Source organism: Sturnira hondurensis, unplaced genomic scaffold (assembly GCF_014824575.4).
Source record: "Sturnira hondurensis isolate 20B ecotype Veracruz unplaced genomic scaffold, ASM1482457v3 Scaffold0016284, whole genome shotgun sequence".
NCBI lineage: Eukaryota > Metazoa > Chordata > Mammalia > Chiroptera > Phyllostomidae > Sturnira > Sturnira hondurensis.
Genome location: NW_028088915.1, coordinates 1,145,162 through 1,166,228, shown reverse-complemented (window position 1 = coordinate 1,166,228; position 21,067 = coordinate 1,145,162). Strand labels below are relative to the sequence as shown.

Here is a 21,067-nt window from a genome sequence, read left to right as displayed (position 1 = left end):
CACATACAGCACCACAATCCAGTGACTGGGTTGCCCCGCCCTGGGGAACACATAAGGCCCTGCCCCTCATATGTAAAAGCACAACCTGACCTAAAAATTATAGCTCAAACAGAAGAACAAATCAAAGCCCTAGAGCCAATACTTCTACTTGACCAAGAGATAACCAACCTATCAGATGCACAGTTCAAGACACTGCTGATCAGAATGCTCACAGAACTGGCTGATTTTGGTCACATATTAGATGAAAAAATGAAGGTTACACTAAGTGAGATGAAGGAAAATGCACAGAGAACCAACAGTGATGGGAAGGAAACTGGGACTCAAATCAATGGAGTGGACCAGAAGGAAGACAGAAACAACCAAACAGAAAAGAATGAAGAAACAAGAATTCAAAAAAATGAGGAGAGGCTTAGGAACCTCCAGGACATCTTCAAATGTTCCAACATCTGAATTATAGGGGTACCAGAAGGGGAAGAGGACGAGCAACAAAAAGAAAACTTATTTGAACAAATAATAAAGGAGAACTTCCCCAAACTGGCAAAGGAAATAGACTTCCAGGAAGTCCAGGAAGCTCAGAGAGTCCCAAAGAAGTTGGACCCCAGGAGGTACACACCAAGGCACATCATAATTACATTAGCCAAGATTAAAATGAAGGAGAGAATTCTAGAAGCAGCAAGAGACAGTCACCTACAAAGGAGTTCCCAATCAGACTGTCAGCTGATTTCTCAAAAGAGACCTTACAGGCAAGAAGGGGCTGGAAAAAAAGTATTCCAAGTCATGAAAGGCAAGGACCTACATCCAAGATTGCTGTATCCAGCAAAGCTTGCATTTAGAATGGAAGGACAGATAAAGTGCTTCTCAAATAAGGTCAAGTTCAAGGAGTTCATCATCACCAAGCCTTTATTATATGAAATGTTAAAGGGACTTATCTAAGAAAAAGAAGATAAAAAATATTAACAGTGAAAGGACAGCAAACTCACAGTTATTAACAACCACACCTAAAACAAAAGCAAACTAAGCAGACAGCTAGATCAGAAGCAGAGTCACAGAAATGGAGATCACATGGAAGGTTAGCAACAGGGGAGTGGGAGGAGGAAAGTGGGGAGAAGGTAGTATAGAGAATAAGTAGCATAGATGGTGGGGAGAAAATAGACAGGGGGAGGGCAAGAGTAGTGTGGGAAATGTAGAATTTAAAGAACTTATGACACATGGACATAAACTAAAGGGGGGAATGTGGGTGGGAAGGGGTTTGCAGGGTACAGGGGAATGAAGAGGGGAATGGGACAACTGTAAGGGCAAAATAAAAAAATATATTACAAAAAAAAGAGTAAATTTCTCAACTGATTACAGTATCATCCACCAATATTTAATTAATGAATTATACCTCCTCACTCTGTCATGTATGTTTTAAAGTAGCACCTTTGGTAATTCACTAATTTCCCTATTCTATATATATTCCTAGCTCAAAGATAATCCACTTTCCCCTAAAAAAGAATTACTGTATTATATAACTATTTCATAGAGGTTTTCTATTACATAAAATTCACCCCTACTAGATTATCAGCCATAATACCATATGTAGTGTGATATTTAATCAATCCCCCAAGTACATTTTTTGTAGTATTCTGTGTTGTGGACCGCTCTGCCTGGTTCTAGGAATTGTAACTCTACCCCCTGAGGCTAAGGATGAACAAGTGACCTCTGTGGAATGTGAGCTGCAGGAGACAAAGCTTGTCTCTGGTAGCAAATGCTGCCTCAGTTTCCTCTCCCTACCCCTAAAGCTTGGTCAGAAGTCAATGATGGGTAAGACCCCTCACAGTGGGGGGCAACCTAAGCCAGACTGGATCACTTGGGAGGCCTTCATGGAAGGACTCGGGGGGCTGCAACGAAGAGGGGGCAATGGACTCTCGCCCCCCAGCTTTGACGTAGCCTGAGTCTCCATGTTCTCTGGGAGAAGTGCTTCCTGGCTCTAATCCCCTTAGGCATGAATATCTGATGGGGAGGGGTGCAGCTCCTTGCCTTGCTAGAGTGAGTCCTGGGGAAAAATCTGGCATCACAAAGACTTCCTGATAAACCTGTGAAATCTGCTCTGCTAAGAGTGCTTTCATTCATACGTTAAGGGTTCCAGCAGGAAAGAAACTAAAACTCTGTTCCTGAAAGACTGACTCAGACTAAGCCCTCAGATTTCTTTGAAATGTTATCTACTGTTTGATCCTTGCCACCCTGTATTCCTGTATATTACAACCCAATAAAAGCCCTTGGAGGAAGGGGCTCAGCACCTTCTTCACCTGAGAAACTGGCCACTGCTCAAGGCCTTTTTCCTTTGGGAAACTGGCCACCCCTCCTCCCCAAGCAGATCACAATATGTCACATTTACTCTCATCTGTGGCACACAGGGGGACTTGCAAGGAAAGTGGCCCCCAACAATTTTGACTTTCTACTTTTTCAGTAAGAGAAATAATTCAATTAAAAATTCCCACTGAAAAGCCTAACTAAAGGAAATGGAAAGAAAAAAGGAACAATGATCCATAACCTCTCCTCACCCCACTCCAGAAAACTACAAACTGCTGCAGTGCCCCTTGGGTTTACCTGTGCAAAGAACATCCTTCTAGATACAGATAAACAGGGAAGGCTGAGGAGAACACACTCCCACCCCTCCAGGGGCATTCCCTGCGCAATCCTGTATAAGGAGAGGCTGTCACTCTAAGGGAAATCTTCAGTTCATAACTAGTTCCCATGCCCTACCTAGTTCCTTATCATTTCTTCATCAGATTGAGAATCTGGACGACTGATATGCTATACTTAAACTGTAAATGCAAGTAAAAGTGTTGACTGTATTTAAATCTCATGGTCTGAAAACAAATAGTTTGTAAATAAATGCTGAAATAAATCTGGGATTTGTACACACTCTATGAAAACTATTCACTAAAGACAGAAATGCTGCAAAGAGAGATGGAATGAACCTATCATAGCAAGAATAAGCTGTCTGTAGAACTGGGAAAATGAACAGTCTCTGAAAGGTTACTGATGTGTTTGCGTTTTTCACTGCTAATGTCTTCCTTTCCTTACTGTCATTACCCCTCATAAAAGCTTTTAGAACTCTCCCGTCAGCGCACTACTTTGTAGAGTCTGTTTTAAAAAATGTAGAACTCCCCAAACTTCATGTTTATTCCACTGCTGTAATTCAATTCTGTGTTTATCTAATAAGTCAACTTTTTAAAAAAGTGCCAGAAAAACATAAATATATGCTGCCTTTGATTAACTTCTATATCCAAGTGCAGAGCAAATCATAATGCACATGCCAGAAATGTTTATTGAGCTTTCCCTTCCCAGTTTTTAACCCTTGACAATCCAAAACTATAAAAACAGTTATTAACCAACCCAAATGTTCTCCTCACTTAGCTTAAAAGCACATACCTTAAGGAATTTGGTGATGATGTCCATGTCTTTATGATCATCACTTTTCCCTAAAGACTACCCCAATGCCTGAAGAAAAATAATATTCCTGCTCATTAGTACAGAGCAACAACTAGATACATTTGCAACACCAGTCTAACCATGGCTTATTACACAGATTCAATGTCTATTTAAAAACCTGATGGAATTTTTAGATAATTAAACAAAACCCCATAAATTTGCCACTTAAATTGCAAAAGCATGTTATTTTTATGATTCAAAATACAGAAGAAGGCGTAGGGGGAGTGAGTTACTGCTAATGCACATGGGATTTCTTTTTGGGAGAACAAAACTGTTCCAAAAGTGGATTGTGATAACTGTACTACTCCATGAATTCTAAAAAATTATTGACTTGTACACTTTAAATTGGTAAATTGTACGGCATGTGAATTTCTCACTAAAGCTGTTAAAGAAAAGGGGGAACAAAAGCCCAGAATTTGTTGCTCATACCAATTATCTAATGAAATTTATAGACAGATGCTGGGATAGGGAGAAGGGGTTCAATTAAAAGGATATCCTCCTCAACTACGATGTGCAAGAACCAAGGATGAAAGAAAAAAGAAAACAGTTTACATTTTATTCAGCATTAAGAACTTTAAATTAAACCTTACTGTTTGCTCACGCTAGATATTTGAATAATTCAACATTAATTCAGATTGCATATATCATTCCATATTTAACACACTGGTAAAAATTAGAAAGCACAAGATTGCCCAGTGTTGACAGGGATTAAGGATGTGAGACACACCTCATTGGTAGGGACGGTACCAGTCTGGGACAGACTAGTACAGCCATCTGGAGAGCAACTAGCAGTACTTAGACAAGTTAAATTAAATATACCCAGCAATCCCACTCCTGAGTCTGGAGGGGTGATGTACAAGATTATTCATCACAAAGATGTTTGTGGTAAGAGGAAGCCAGGAGCAACCTAGTTGTCTGTCATTAGGAGGGAACAAAGGTAAAAGGCAGGGTATGAACTATTAGCGATTAAAAACAAAGGTTTAGATGTACATTAGGAATCAAGGATAGATATTAAAAACAGTTCAAAGTATAAAAGAAGTAAAAAACAGAATGAAGAATTTCACAGTACAATGCCATTTATGTAAATTAAAAACACACACACAAAACACTCCTGGTTTTAGAAGACCACCAACAAAACAATGCACGACAAACATATTAGAATGCCTACTTTTGAGGGCAGGAAGTAGGGAAATGCGAGTGGAGAGTGAAAAAAGGAGGGAACAAATGAAAGCATGAAATGAGAGAAGGGCCTTTGTAAACAGTGTGCTCTAACTGAGCAATTGGATGAACTCAACCATTTGCTCCAGGGAATGAAAAGTATGATGTGGAATGAGGTAAGATGGGTATAGCAATTACCTCTAACTTTCAGTTGTAGTGTTTTCTTCATGAACGTTCAAATCATTCTGTGTGTCTGCCTCTCTAGGTTCTTGATCACCCACAAAGTTCACTGAAGTGGGTTCACTGATTCATCTAATCCAAAGCCGCTTTCAGATCATTCCTCAATTCCTGAGAAAGGTGAAAAATTACACCTAGCATGAAATTTCAGTGATGTTTCACTTGATCTTTTACGAATAAGTACAATTCATCTCAGACTACCAGTCAAGATGGCAGAATGGGTAAACACTGTTCTTGCTTCCTCAGGAACCATCAAACTTAAAACAAGTATCAAACATCAAAATGACAACTAAATGATAGAACTGCCATTGCTGAGAACCACATAAACACTATTCTGAACTCCCAAAACATTTATCAATGTCAACAGTATAAAATGAGTGTCTCATCTATATCTACAGCTATCACTACATTTCTAACACTAGTAAATTCCACATCCTATTCATACCCAGTTTGTGACCATTTAATAAAAATGGAAGCCTTAAAGCTGGACCCTTATATTATAGCATATTCAAAAATTCACTCAAAAGGACTCAAAGACCTAAATGTAAGAGCTAAAAATATAAAACTTTTAGAAGAAAACACAGGGGAAAGCTTCATGACATTAGATTTTCTAATGTTTTCTTGTATACAATACCAAAAGCACAGGCAAAATCAACAACAAAAATAAGTGGGACTGCATAAAAATTAAAAATGTTTGTGCATCAAAGACACTATCAATAGAGTAAAAATATAAACCATGAAAAGGAAGAAAAAAATTGTAAACTATGTATGATAAAGATTGATATCCAGAATACACAGAAACTCCTACAACTTAACAACAAAAAACAACCAACATGATTAAAAATGGACAAAGGACCCGAATATAAGACATAAAAATGTGCAATAAGCAAATGAAAGATGCTCAACATCATTAGTAAGTGGGGACATGGGACATAAAATTCAAAGCCACAATGAAATATTACTTCATACCCATTCAGATGGCTATTAGCAAAACAAAACAAATACAACCCCCCACCCCCAGAGAATAACAAGTGGCGGCTAGGATGTGGAGAAATGGAACCCTTGGGCACTGCCAGAAATATAAAGTGGTGGAGCTACCTCAAATGTTAGCAATACCCTGAAGTTAAACATATCCATACAACACATTATAATTAAAATGTCTAAGGTAAAGAAAAGGAGAGGTTCTTAAAAGGAACAACAGAAAAACCTGTTACATACAATGAAACCCAAATAAGACAATCAGTAGATTTTTCAACAGAAATTTTGTGGGCCACAAGGCAGTGGTACAATATATTCAAAGTACTGAAAAGAAAGAAAAAAGTTCCAACCAAGAAAACTCTACCTGGCAAAATTATAATTCAGAATTGGAGTGATGAAGAGTTTTCCAGACAAACAAACGCTAACAGAGTCCATCACCACTAGCCTGGCCTTACAAGAAATGCTAAAGGGACCTTTTTAAGCTGAAGATAAAGGGCAATAATTAGTAACAAGAAAACAATATGAACATATGAATCTCACTGGTAAAGGTAAATATAAAGGTGGTGAGTTAATCACTTATAAGACAAAAATAGTAAAAATAATTATAACTAGAGTAATTAGTTAAAGAATACACAATACACTACAAAAATAAGTAAAACGTGACATCAAAAACATAAAACATGGGGCTGGGCAAAGTAGAACATGTTCAAACTTAAGTTGTTATCAACTTAAAATAGTCTGTTCTAGTTAGAAAATAAACAAATCATGAGGATGTGATGTACAGCATGGTGACTACAGTTAATAATACTATAGTGCATATCTGAAAGTTGCTAAGGGAGTAGCTCTTAAAAGTTATCATCATAAGAAAAACTGTAACTACGTATAGTGATGGATGTTAATTACCCTTACTGTGGTGATTATTTTGCAATATATACAAATATCAAATCATTGTGCTACATACCTGAAACTAATATGTCAATTATACTTGAAGTTTTAAAATGTGCAAGTAAGAAATTTTCTACGATTTGATAAAGACTTGAACAAGATTAGGATAGAGTAGGTTGTAATAAATTAATATAAAAAGCTAGAAAAAATTTCAAATAATGAAACATTAGTAGTATACAAATTCAATGAGATAAAAACAATAGTTCACAGCAGTATTTTATTCTATCTTTTAATAAGGAAAATGACTGAGGATATAGAAGAGAAATAAATTTTGGTAAAATAAAATAGTACAAAAATAAAAACCACTTTTTCCAAGAATTTAGGTTAAGAAAGTGTTAGGACTAAAAATAAAGAAAAATAAATTGCCGTTAACATTAATAATACAAAGGAAGAAAATTTTTCTAAAATAATTTATGCTTTTTGGGAAAAAGTTAAACAGAATTATCAAATGATTCAGCAATTCTACTTATGGGTATACATACAAAAGAAAAGAGAGACTCTAAAACAGATATTTATTCACAATAGACAAAAGGTAGAAACAACCCCAACATCCACTGAGAATGAATGAATAAACAAAATGGAGTTCACACAAACAATGAAATATACTTCAGCCTTAAAAAGGAAGAAAAATCTGACACATGCTTCAACATGGATGAACCTTCAAGGCACTATGCTAAGTTAAAAGACTGGTGTAGTGGAGCCTTCAGATGACCTTAGCCATTCACCTGACTGCAATTACCTGCAAGATCCCACGCCAAACACTGCCCATCTTAGCTCAAAGAAATCACAGAACTGTGAGAAATAAGAATTATCTTAAGTCACTGGGGTTCAGAATGATTTGTTATAGTTGTGATAACCAAAAATACTCTAAAAACTTTAAAATAATTAGTTGTTTTAGGCTACTAAGTTTTGGGTGGTTTATTATATAGTCATAGATAACCATACCTGTTTCTAAGTAACTGATAGAGCAAGTAGATAAATTAATAAGGCCACAGAATATCTTAACAACACTACTGTAATCTCCAAAGCATAAAACATACTCTTTTTAAGATCCCACAGAATATTTACCAAAACAAATCACATGCTGAGCCATAAAACTATATTAGAGCTCTGAAGGTAAAAGCTAAAACTATTAAGCTTTTAAAAGAACAGTATCTCCCTGGCTGGCATAGCTCAGTGGATTGAGCGCGGGCCTGCGAACCAGACAGTCGCCGTTCGATTCCCAGTCAGGGCACATGCCTGGGTTGCAGGCCGGTTCCTTGCAGGCTAACTACCAGCAGGGGATGCACAAAAGGCAACCATACATTGATGTTTCTCTCCCTCTCCCCTTCCCCTCTAAAGATAAATAAATAAATTAAATCTTAAAAAAAAAAAAGAACAGTATCTCTTCACGACCTTGGGATAGGCAAAGGTTTCTAAAGCAAAAAAACAAAAGCAATAACTATTAAAATAAAAGCTGATAAAGGAGACTTCATCAAAATCTAAAACTCTCCCCCTCAACAAACACCAGTAAGAGAATAGGTAAGCCATAGACTAGGAGAAAACAGTCATAAAATATCTGTATCGAACAAAGGATTTATATCCAGAATACATGAAGAATTCCTACAACTTGAAAATAGAGACAAACAACACAATTAAAACATGAAAAAAGACTTTAACACACACTGCACAAATAAGATATAACCAGTAAGTCCATGAAAAAGATGCTCATAAGCTTTAGTTATCATGGATATGTGAACAGAACCACAATGAGATACTAGGACACATACAAGAAAATGGCTAAAACTTAAGACGAGTAATAAAAAATGCCAATGGCATCTGGAAATTGGCATTTCTTTCAAAGTTAAGCATGCATTTACTATTCAGCAATTCCACTTCCACTTCCAAATATTTACCCATGAAGAATAAGTTCAAAATAAGATTTGCATAGGATTGTTCATAGCAGTTTTAGTCATAACAGCCCAAAGTTGAAAACGTATTGTGGTATATTCATGACTGTCTGAATATCATCTGCAATGAAAAGGAACAAATTACTGATATCTGCAACAACATGAATGAATCTTAAAAATATGCCAATCAAAAGAAGCCAGGCACCTACTCTCTATGACTTCATCTATAAGAAACAGTAGAAGAAGCAAAATTAATGTATGATGATAGAATTTAAAAGGTGGCTGCCCAGGAATAGAGAAGGATAAATACGGGAATGGCTGGGCAACTTTCTTCGTTGATGAAAAGTCTATATTATTATCCTGTATTTTCACAAGGGTAGTGGTTACAAGCTTGTATGTAGTTGTCAACATGCACTGAACTGAATGTTTAGGATATGTGTTTTAAGAATTTAAAGAAAATTCTCTCATTTTTGCCTATAATAATGCAATTGGTCAAACTTCGTCAAACTCCTCAGTATTCTACTTTATGTAGTACAGTGATATTCTTCTAGCTTTGTTCTGACATCTTACCTTGTTAATTTCTGTTGTGAGGATCAACTTACTAAGTTCCTAAACCACGTAATTCTGTCCTTTCTCCAATGTCTCTCCAACAGTTTCAGCCTTCCTATCAGTGAAGACTGACCAACAGGCTTTTCTGTGTGTGTGTGTGTGGGGTGGGGTGGGGGGGGTCGCTAAGGAGGGAGTAGGGAAGAGAATGTAGTAAAAACTGAGATTTACCAGTGGGAAGGAACTAAAGTCATTTAAAAACTAATTCTGAGTCTGCCCTTCCTCTATGCTTCAGTTGGACACAAACCCTTAGTAAGCCTCAGACGTGAAAAATCAGAATCCAGGAGAATTACGAAGACTACCGACAGACGAGAGTGAGTATAATGGGCAGTTACGGAAACTGCGAGGGCATAACAGGCAGCCGGGGGAAATGCTGCCAAATTCTTGGATTTTCCCGCAACTCAATTTCCGCCCTCAGGTGTCAAGGGGTGGACCGGGAGGGCCCGCTCTGGGGTAGCGCCGCTGGGCGGACCTCACTAAGCCCCAGGACCGTCGGAGTCCTCCCAGTACCAGTCCCTTCGCTCTCAGCCTCCCCGCTCGCCGACCCCCACACACCCCCGCGCCCCCGACCGCAGGACTAGACACCGCCAACAGGATCCGGTCCTCCACCAGCGGCCGCTTCCAGAGGATCTCCGACTTCAGAATGCCCGCGTTGCCCGGGTTTAATCTCGTTTCCCTCTCTGGCTTCCCCCGCCAAACCTCACCCAAACAGGGTCTTCGAACTAAGTACAAAATGCGAACCCAAATACTCGAGGACCACACCGGCCACTTCCGGCGGAAGCTAAGGTGAGCGTGAGGAAAGCGTTGTAGCGCGTCTGTAGTGGACAAAGGCGCTGCGGATTCGTGGCCTCTGGCGGCGCCCTCCGGCAGTGCGCCTGTACTCCCCCCTACAAGAGAAGTGGACAGAAACGCGAATATTCTGAATTGTGTGGAAGTCGACATACATTATTTTTAATGATGTTATTATACCTTGTACCTTCTAATCTAGTTCAGGTCCAAAAACCTCCTCGCAAAAACACCTCAATTATGTTAAATAAGGCCAGATCCTTACTTGCTATACTAGAAGTTCACATCAGAATTTTGGAAGCTACCTGCTTGCCAAAATTAATGTACTAGATAGAGAGTGAGACAAACATGAACCATCTCATTAATATAAAGTAAAAGGGCCCTGGCTGGTGTAGCTCAGTGGATTGAGCGTGGGCCTGTGAAGCAAAGGGTCACGGGTTCAATTCCCAGTCAGGGCACCTGCCTGGGTTGCAGGCCAGGTCACGTGAGAGGCAACCACACACCGATGTTCCTCTCCCACTCTTTCTCCTTCCCTTCCCCTCTCTCTAAAAATAAACAAATAAAATATTAAAAAAGTAAAGTAAAAGGGCAGTGTTCATTGCTAGCCTTTTAAACTACCTGTAAATTTAAGCAACTATACTCATTTAAGTCTTTTTCAGAAGTAAATTTGTCTTACACATTTAGGTCTTTTTCAGAAGTAAATTTGTTTTTCCTCTCTCAGTTCTAGATTGCTTATGTATCTTAGTGATAATTGAACACCAATGCCAAGCTGAGATAATCTTTTCAGTCCAGTGTTCAACAATCAAGATTTTCAGTGGCATGATTGGAGACATACTCTGAAATTCTTTTTTTTAAATCTAATTGAATAAGAATAAACTGAGGAGAAAAATCACATCAGAGATTTTAATTTTAAAAAGATAATAAAGCTGTTTACAATGCATTTATTTTTGTTTCTATTCCATTGAATCATCTTTTAAAAATCTACTTAAGTATCACTGAACAATATTTGACATTGTTTTTCCCACTCAAAAGGAAAGAAATATTCAATTCAGTCAGTTGGTAACAGGTAAGATGGTTTGTCAAAATAAAAGATGATACAGAACTGTTCAGTTCCATTTAAGAAGCTTTTTTTATTGTATATGTGTGTGTGTTGGTTATACTGCCTCTAAAACATATCTGACTTTTTCCAGAAATAAATTCGCTTTGGGGCTTATGAAAACTTAAGATATTTTACAAAGAAAAGGTCCTCAAACTAATAAGCATGGCAACATTCTTACATCAGTATCTTTCCTCAGTCTCACTTATAATTCAATAAGCAAATATAATTTATTAGAGTGTTCCTTATTTAGGGGTTAGAGATTATAACACAAAACCCTGAAAGGTTTACACAAAAGATAGTAACAATAAGAAAAGATTAGAGAGAATGCAAAGGTATAGCTGGCCAAATTGGAGAGAATTAGTGTAAACCAGAGAAAACATAAGCAGGCTCCTATTGAATTTCAGACTGTCATTGATTTTGATGTTTATGTAAACATCCGCACTAAATCTTGACTATGAGATGGTCTGAGACCATCTTGGTTTGAGACCTTCTCAAATCTTGGTGTGAGGTTGCAGATGTAAGAGAAGAGAGTACTTGAACAAGCAAACTGATTAGATAACTTTTCAATACAGAAGGGGAAAAATGATGCCTGGGAGACTTTAGAAACAGTCAAGAGAACCAATCCATCCTGACTCTAAGGGAGAATATGTTCATTTTTAAAATATGCATCCTCTTCCATCACAATAGAATATAAAGTAAAATATTGCAAACAACCCAGATGCCCTAAATGGAAAAATGGTTAAATAAGTTATAGTTCATACATAGAACTGAATAATGTGAAACATTAAAAACCATGTTTCAAAAATATTCAATGACATGAGAGTGTTTATGATATAATATTTAGTTAGAATTAATGAAAGTAGAAGTATAGTATATAGTCTCGATTGGTAAGAAAATCATATAAACTTAGAAAAATGATTGGAAGAAAACATCAAAATATCGGGTTGTTATCTGTCAGTAGTGCCATTGGTAATTTTTATTTTCTTCTGTATACCATAATTTGGCACAAATTCTGTAATTTGGAAAAATATCCAAATAGCAGTCATTTTGTTTTATTAGATTATTATTTAAAATTTTCATATATTTTCCAGTATAATTACTTTAAAAATTGTGTATAATAAATTTTAAATGCAAGAGAAAGCAAAGGATTAGACAAAGAATATTTTTTAAAATCTTTATAATTTATTCAATCAATATTTAAATTTTTTCTATGAGCTCTAACTTACCTTAGATTCTGTGGCCTAAACCCAATAGAAAAAACAGTCCTATCCTTTAGGATATTACCAGCTAACTTGAGAATCAAGAAATAGATCCTGAAAAGGTAAATTAGGTAAGATAAATATGATTTAGTAGCATGTATGAGCTATAATAAAGCAGTCATAGAAATTAAAGACCAGTCACTTTCTAAAAGAAGAAATAGTAAGAATATATGATTGATGAAATTATTCCTTTTGGAGTAACTCATCCTAAGAGATTATTTGTCATTTCTGGAGATTGGAAGAAATATCAGATTTAATCAAGATGGTCTGGGTTTGTTTTGTTGCTGTCCCAAAGGATACAATGTAACTTGGGTTTTTTTCTTTTCATTTTCTTCTCTTTTTTGGGAAAAAAAAAACCCTATATGATCTAATACAGTGGCCTCAATCTTCAGAATAACGGAGGACTTTTTGCAACCCAGGAGCTGGCCCTGATCCCCGGAGTATCTGTCTCGTTCAGGAGCTTGGGGGTGGGGCCCTGGAGTCTGCTTTTTCATCAAGTTTCCAAGTGAGGTGGCTGCTATTCATCCAGAGGCCACACTTTAAGAATATATTATTTTGAAATCTCTCTGGGAGAAAAAAAACTGGGTGAGTCAGAAACTCAGTCTCCATGGAGCCTTGATGAACCAGGAGCAGAGGCCGAAGCTTGTGTCTGCAGCACTGTAGTGGGTGACTTTCAGGGCGCCCACCCACTCCCAGTGACAGTCAACAATCTCTGAATGGTAGGCGGCAGGCTCCCTTCGATCCAGCCCCAATCACATGCCTGTTCTGTGTGGTTATACTTTGTGGCAGGGGCCTACCCAATCTGGGCTAACGAGAGCCCACTCCCTAGGAAATTGGGACTGGGACTGGGTCAGTCTTTCCAATACGCAGGAAACATGACATGTGGGTGTGAGAGTGGTGAAGAGCCATGTCAGTGGCGTGCCAGGTCCAGAGCAGCTCATTCTGACCTGCAAGATCCCACTGCAAAATTTTTAAGGATGCTGTGAGTCAGCTGTTCAGCATAGTCATTATTAAAAGGTAAATGTTTATTTACAATTAAACATATTATATTATAAACACAGGTAGTAAATATACAGAACCTATACTAATTATATTACTACATTTTACTATTATTTGTGCTCTTGGAGTTAGCTATGACTATTGCATCTTTGTGGTGGAAATACTGTATAATGTGGCCCTTGCATATCTTCTGCAGACTCCACATCTGAGGATGTCCTCCTGGCAGCTTGAAATCAGCCATAATGAGAATATTTGTGCCACAGAAAGTGATAAATGCTGCAAACCTGGACTTGACTTATTGTTTTGCTGATTGTCTAAACTTTAAAAAGTGATAGAGAAAATGTTAATAACATAGGCCAGGGTTTTTCAACCTCGAGCCAGATAATTTTGCAGGGCAGGGGTGTCCCTGACTCTACCCATTAGATGCCAGTAACACCCCTTCTACAGTTTTACCACCAAAAATGTCTCTGAACCCACCAAATGTCTTCCGAGGAACCAAATCTCTCTCCACCTGAGAATCACTGATACGAATTAAATGTACAAGTGTTGTTGTCTGTAGCTGTTACAGAACAAAGAGGACAAAGACTTGAACAGATATTCTGCCAGGATTGAAAAACTATTACCTGAGTAAAGAAGTTTCTCACATCATTGACAAACAAGGGAAGTTTGAACATGGGTCTTTGTTGTTTCACTTTTGTCTTATTCATTAATTTACACAATAATATCAAGTAGTGTTTGTGTTATAGCTGGACTCACGCATCAGTTGTAACCACAGATTGGCTAGGGATATGAGTTCTGCAAAAAATAGTTAAAGCATTCTGTGAGAATCAATTGGTTACATGGACTTTACAATAAAGTTACTGCATTGTCATTATTTATAAAGTGTGTCCTCCATATCTTTTATATCAGTAAAAATGATAGGAATATATGTACATACTTCTTTTCCTCCAGAGAACCAGTTTTTAAACATTTACCTGCATAGTACGGCCCATTATGAACCCTCAGTGTGAGCTTCACTAAACAATTGAGCAAAGATATTTGGAATATCGAGAAAGAGGAATAAAATAGGTTTACAAGGAAAATCGTGAATGACAAACAATGGAAAATAACCCCGAAGGCCCTCAGGATTTCCAGTCCTCTATTCTGGTTCTTCCTGGAGTCTACTTTGCATTTCCATACCAAAAACCACTGCTGAATCCTCACACCATATTTCTACCTTTAAAAAAAAATCTCATTTGAGGACATGGTCATTGATTTTTAGAGAGAAGGGAAGAGGGGGAAAGAGAGAGAGACATCAATTGCCTGCCTCTCATTTGCACCCTGACCAGGGATGGAACCCACAAACTAGGTATATGCCCTGATCAGGAATCAAACTGGCAACCTTTCAGTGAACAGGACAACACTTCACCTGAGCCACACTGGCCAGGGCTATTTCTACCTTAAAAATATATTTTATTGTTTATGCTATTACAATTGTCCCTATTTTTGTTCCTTTGCCCCCTTTACCCAGCCCTCCCCCCATAGTCAGTACCCACAATGATACATCAGACAAGGGTTTAATCTCCAAAATATATTTAAAAATCTTATATGACTGAATACCAGGAATACAAACAATCCAATTAAAAAATGAGCAAAGGACCTGAATAGACACTTCTCCAAGGAGGACATAGAGATAGACATATGAAAACATGCTGAACATCACTAGCTATCAGAGAGATGCAAATTAAAACCACAATAAGATATCACCTCATACTGCCAAAATGGCTATCATTACTAAATATCAACAAATGACAAGTGCCGGTGAGGTTGTAGAGAAAAGGGAACCCTAGTGCACCGTTGGTGGGAATGCAGACTGGTGCAGCCACTGTGTGAAACAGTATGGAGTTTCCTCAGAAAATGAAAAACGGATCTGACTTTTGACCTCATTGTGGTCCAGTTTCTCCCTCTGCTGAATCTTGCCTTCCTCATCTCTCTACAAATATATCTCTGAAAGCAGTCCCAGGAAACCACAGACACTTGTATGCAAAGAAAAGAAATGTTTTGACTGGGAGACATAGGTATTCACATCAGTCATTTTTGTGAATATGGTTAGCCAGAGTTACTCCAAGCCTGGTTACATAAGCAAAATTGAATAAAAGGATGCTAAAAGTTGAGAGACGGGACTTGGATCCTGGTGAATCTTCAAATATCAATGGCCCTGTGAAGCCCAGGCTGAGACCAATGGACAATTCCCAGTGACATCTTTTTCTCTTGAACTTTCAAAAGTGATCAAATGAGGGAGACAACCCTCACAGCACATGAGTCCCCTTTCCTTCTCCCTTGACATTTCTTGTCAACTATGCTGTACCCTTCGATTCTCTTTGTCCCAGAGTTTTTATACTGTTTATTAGTAGTGTGTGTAAAATGAAAGTAATAAAGAGTGAGAATTCAGGAGAGAAAAAAACAAGATGAGGAATTAGAAAGGAGAAATAACCAAGTTACAAAAATGCTGAAGGAAGTATGAGATATACCACCTGCGAATCAATAGCAATAAATTTGGAAACCCAAAAGATATGAATGATTTCCTAACAAGACCTTAAGGTACCAAAATTGTTCAAAAAAAGTAGAAAACTGAAATAAGCAATTATAGCAGAAAGATAGAAGAGGTGATTGTAGGTGCCTCAATATAAAAGGCACCAGATCCAGATTATGATTTTTTTATCCTCACCCAAGAACTTTTTTTCATTATTTTTAGAGAGAGGAAAAAGGAGAGATAAACATTGATATTAGAGAAAGGTCGATTAGTTGCCTTCTCATAAGTACCCTGACTAGGGATCAAACCCACGACCTGGGTACATGCCCTAACCAGGGAATTGAGCCCATGACCTTTTGGACTATGGGACAATGCTCCAATCAACTGAGCCACACAGGCCAGGGCCAGGTGTTTTTATTACTGAAATTTATGTCATATTTAAAGAACATGCAACTCCAACTTTCTGGTCTCAGAAACCCTTTCTCTTCTTAAAAATGCTTGAGGACTCAGAAAAGTTTTGTATATGCAGGTCATATCAATATTTACCATACTAAAAAATTCTAAGATATTAGAAGTTAAAACAGAAAAAATTTAAATGATTAATTGATTTAAAAATAATAATAACACATTACATATCAATAAAAATAATGTACTATTGTTAAAAATGGTGTTTTCCAAAAATTTAGAGAAAAAAGTGGCATTCTTTTACACTTTTACAGCCTGTTTAATGTGTAGCCTAAATACAAGAAATCTAGATTCTCATATTTGCCTCTACATTCAATATGTTATTTTATTTGATCTATATGAAGAAAATCTAGTTTCACATAGATATGCAGTTGGAAAGGAGAAAAGTATCTTAATCAGATAACTGTGGGCATTCTTCTTTGATACTATATCCAAACACATGTGGTAGTTTTCTAAAAGTTAGTTGCAATGTGGAATCTGAAATGATACACTTAAATTTTTCATACTGCTGCATTAAAAACCCATTGGTCTATTCTGAACTTTGAATGAATTTTTTACTCATGCTTGATGTAACATCATGCATTAGTCATTTTGAAAATATTAGTTCACTGATTTATACAGATCTTCCAAATGTTGACACACATTATTACACAATATTTTAAATATCATATTAATAATATCACCCCTTCCATCTCATCAAAAAAGCTTTTCAATTATTGAGAGGATAAGAAGCTCATGGTGGGGGATACAATTTGCTAATTGTAAAATGCTAATTTTGACTGAAAGCTATATTTTATCACTAGTGACAAATATTGTCAGTCATTTTCTTTAAGTAGCAAGCTCACTCTGTTCATTTGCAAGAAGACATCTGCCAAATACTCAAGTCTAAATGACCATAACTTGTCTCTTGGTTACTCTTTAAGTAAAAGTAGTGACCTATAAAAAAGGGGGGATGTTACTTCAACTTGCAGTTCAAACAGTCAGTGCTTTTCCTAAAGCCGAGCATCACAGTTGGGAGTGTGGCACAAACCCTTTATGTTCACTTGCTACTTCACAGAATGTTAAAAAGATGCCTACTCCAGTGTCAAGATTTGATAGAATTAATCATTTTTACTCATGAGTTCTGGCCAGGTAGCTCAGTCAGTCACAGCATCATGCTGATAGGCCAACACTGCGTTTTCCATCCCTGTTCAGGGCACATACAAGCATCAACCAATGGATGCATAAATTTCTTTCTCTCTCTCCCCCACTCTAAAAATTAGTAAATAAAAAATAATACTTTTGCTCATCATTAAGACCAATTTTTAAGTGAAACTGGCTGCTGTGAGGGGCGGGGAGTGCCTGGAAAGGAAGGCTCTCCCTGCGGGCCAGTCCAGTGCTGCTGCTCCGATTCATGCCAGTGCGTCAGCAAACTCACCCCTGCTTCTGCACCTCTGGTGCAAATGTTAACTTTCCCAAAGGTAAGATATAAATTCTACATTTCACTTTTAATTTTTATGGAGTGGGGTTTTGGAAGAGGAGAAAATTATCTTAAACAGGACAAGGGAGTATGTATTTCCAGTAATAGTTAGGAAATGGTGAAAAAGTATGGAGTGTTGCTTCTGCCTGAAGCAGTACCTGCTACAGGCACTTCTGTCCTGCCATCAACAACTAGAAAAACAACCAAAATATATGAACCAAATATTACTCAGACACAGGGCAACAGGCAGCAATGGGCTATGGCTCCAAGGAAGAAGGAAACACTCGAGGTGAGCACTAGCCCTAGATACCACCTGGGGGCAGTTTCTGGGATACAGCCCTCATGCTGGAAACCCACACAGAGCTCAGTGGGAACAGATTACATTTCTGGGAGATTGAGGAAGCTACATGTGTGAGGCAGAATATGAGAAATGAGAGAGATGTTCATGGGGAAATCTCGAGAGATCTGCAGAGGTGTCCTTTCCAATCATTGGCTGAATCCTAGCCTGCATATGTTTGGATGGAACTCTCCAGGCTGAGTTAGGAACCACCGTAGGGCAGTGGGCCATGCAATGTCCAGAGCTCACACAAGAAGGGCATATACCAGGTATAGAATAGAGGGGGCATTTCCAGACCCTCCTTAAACTTCCTATCATCTGGTATATTCCATACACCTCCAAACACATCCATCCCTTAAGCACGCTCTACCACCCTCTTCTCCTGGGCTAACCACCACACCCAAAATACACACTCCACCAGTTTATAGAGGAGTGCCCTATTTGTGACAGCAGCTACTACAATTCATAGCACCCAAAGGAGGGACAAGACATTGCAAGTCAGCAGTGGTGATGATCATGAGAAAAGCTGACTATGAGCAGTTCCCAAGTGTTAGAAAAATCTATCGAAACACATTTATGTGCTATTTCATTATTTTAAAATCCTTTTCCCCCCACATTTAACTTTGAAACAGGAATGCATCTTTCAACTGATGCCACCATGCAATTTTAGTTTAAAACATTGTATCTTAGATTTGATGGCAGAATTCTGAGCCTAATATTCAGAGCCAACACACTGCAGAGTGGCTGGACACAGGATGCCCAGGATTTTGCTATGGACAAGGGAGCAGAGATGACAGCTGAGGCATAATCCAGAGGACGGGAGCCCATGCCTAGGCCAGAGTCTCCAAATTAACATTATAAATCAACAACCCTGTCCCCACCTATCCCTGCCCTTAGTTGAGGCTGAGGAGGTACCCTGGAAAGTGGTGCTACAGATTTTGGAACCAGTCACTCATAGAAATTGCTGGAATAGCTAGTGGCAGGAAAAGGTAACAAACGCAGGTCCCCTCCAGCAGGTGGCACTAGAAACAGAGGCAGACAGGATTAGGCCCGGCTTGCTCAAGGAGCAATATGGTTGACTAAATGCATGATGAAATTAGGTAACTAAGGAACCTGTCATAGTACTATTGCTGAACTAGAGAACAAGGCCTCAGTACTACAATTACTTAACCTTTCTGGATTTCAGTTCTTCATCTGTGAAATGGGGGATAATAATACCTACCTAATGGAATGAGTGTGTTGATAAAAAAAATAACATGTATAAAAAGAATTAAAAAAATAGTACCCGGCATATGGAAGTGTTCAATAATTTTATGTATCATCATGGTCATTTCCATAAACAGTTTTCAATTCATCCATTCATTCCTTAAAAAAACATCTGTTCAGCAGTTATAATGCTAGGCAGTGGTTTATTATATTTTGTCACTGTTCTTTAAGTCTTTTTAATTGGCTAGAAATGAGCAGTGACAAATGCCAATTCCTCATAACTCTTACTTATCCCCTTCAGCATATTTTCTTCTGTTCCATCATCCTGCCAGTTAAACAATTAGTTGGACATAGGGCCAAAGTTTTTACTCTTTACATTAACACCAATACTATTCATTCATCATAGAAGATACCTGATGTTACCATGCCAACGACAATCTAGAAAAACACAGAGGAATGAAAAACAGGAAGTAGAAAATGACTTTGTCACTTAGGGAGCTGTGATTGTAGGCCAGTGACTTGCAAAATAAAGATTATATATTTTTATTTGTTTTCAATTTTGTTTTTATATTTCAGTTACAGTTAACATTCAATAGTAGTTTATAATAGTTTCAGGTGTACAGCATATTGGTTAGACATTTATGTAATTTGTGCAGTGATCACCCCAATAAGTCTGGTACCCACCCGGCACCATGTATAATAATTACAATATAATTGACTATATTTCTTATTGCTATACTTTACACCCCCATGACTATTTTGTAATCACCTATTTATACTTCTTAATCCCTTCACCTATTACATCATGCTCCCTAACCCCCTTAGGTACTCCCTAATCTGCACCTATGGTCTGTTTTGTTTGTTTATTCTGTTCTTTAGATTCCACATATAAGTGAAAATTTTTTGCCTTTATCTGACTTGTCTTTCTCTGTCTTACTCATTTTACTTAACATAATACCTTCTATGTCCATCCATGTTGTTACAAATAGTAAGATTTCACTCTGTTATGCCAAGTTTATATTCCATTGTCTATATGTACCATCACTTTTTTCTATTTTTTAATTATTGATGCGAGAGAGAAACATCTATTTGTTGTTCCACTAACTTATGCATTCATGGGTTGATTCTTGCATGTGCTCTGACCAGGGATTGAACCCAGGCAGGGCAAATACCCACACTTTTTTATCTAGTCATCTATTGATGGACACTTTGGCTGCTTCCATTATCTTGGCTACTGTAAACAATGCTGCAATGAACACAGGGATGCATGATCTTTTCAAATTAGTGTCTTGGATTTCTTCAGTTAAATATCCAAATGTGTAATTGGTGGGATATGTGGTAGTTCCACTTTTAATTTTTTGAGGAACCTCTGTACTGTTTTCCATAGTGGCTGCACCAATTTGCAGTCTCACCATGATTGCATTAGGGCTCCCTTTTCTCCACATCCTCACCAGCATTTGTTGTTTGTTGATTTATTTTTGATGATAGCCATTCTATATCATCAATAGGTGTGAAGTGATAGTTCGCTGTGGGTTTAATTTGCATTGCTCTGATGATTTGTGATGTTAAATATAAAGATAGTACTCAAATGGCAGAGATTTTGAAAGAAACAAATGAGATGATGTAGGTCAAAATGTATACATTTATTTTGCCAG

The 21,067-nt window shown here is 37.7% G+C and overlaps 1 long non-coding RNA gene across 1 annotated transcript in view; it reads right to left on the bottom strand.

Moving 5' to 3' along the window:
- Window positions 1-10,029, bottom strand: part of LOC119000815 (uncharacterized) — a 62,196-nt gene extending 52,167 nt beyond the window's left edge. Inside the window, exon 1 of the long non-coding RNA XR_005069412.1 lies at window positions 9,876-10,029. This is a non-coding gene — a long non-coding RNA (uncharacterized LOC119000815). The remainder of the gene's footprint in view (window positions 1-9,875) is intronic.
- Between the last annotated feature and the right edge of the window lie 11,038 nt (window positions 10,030-21,067).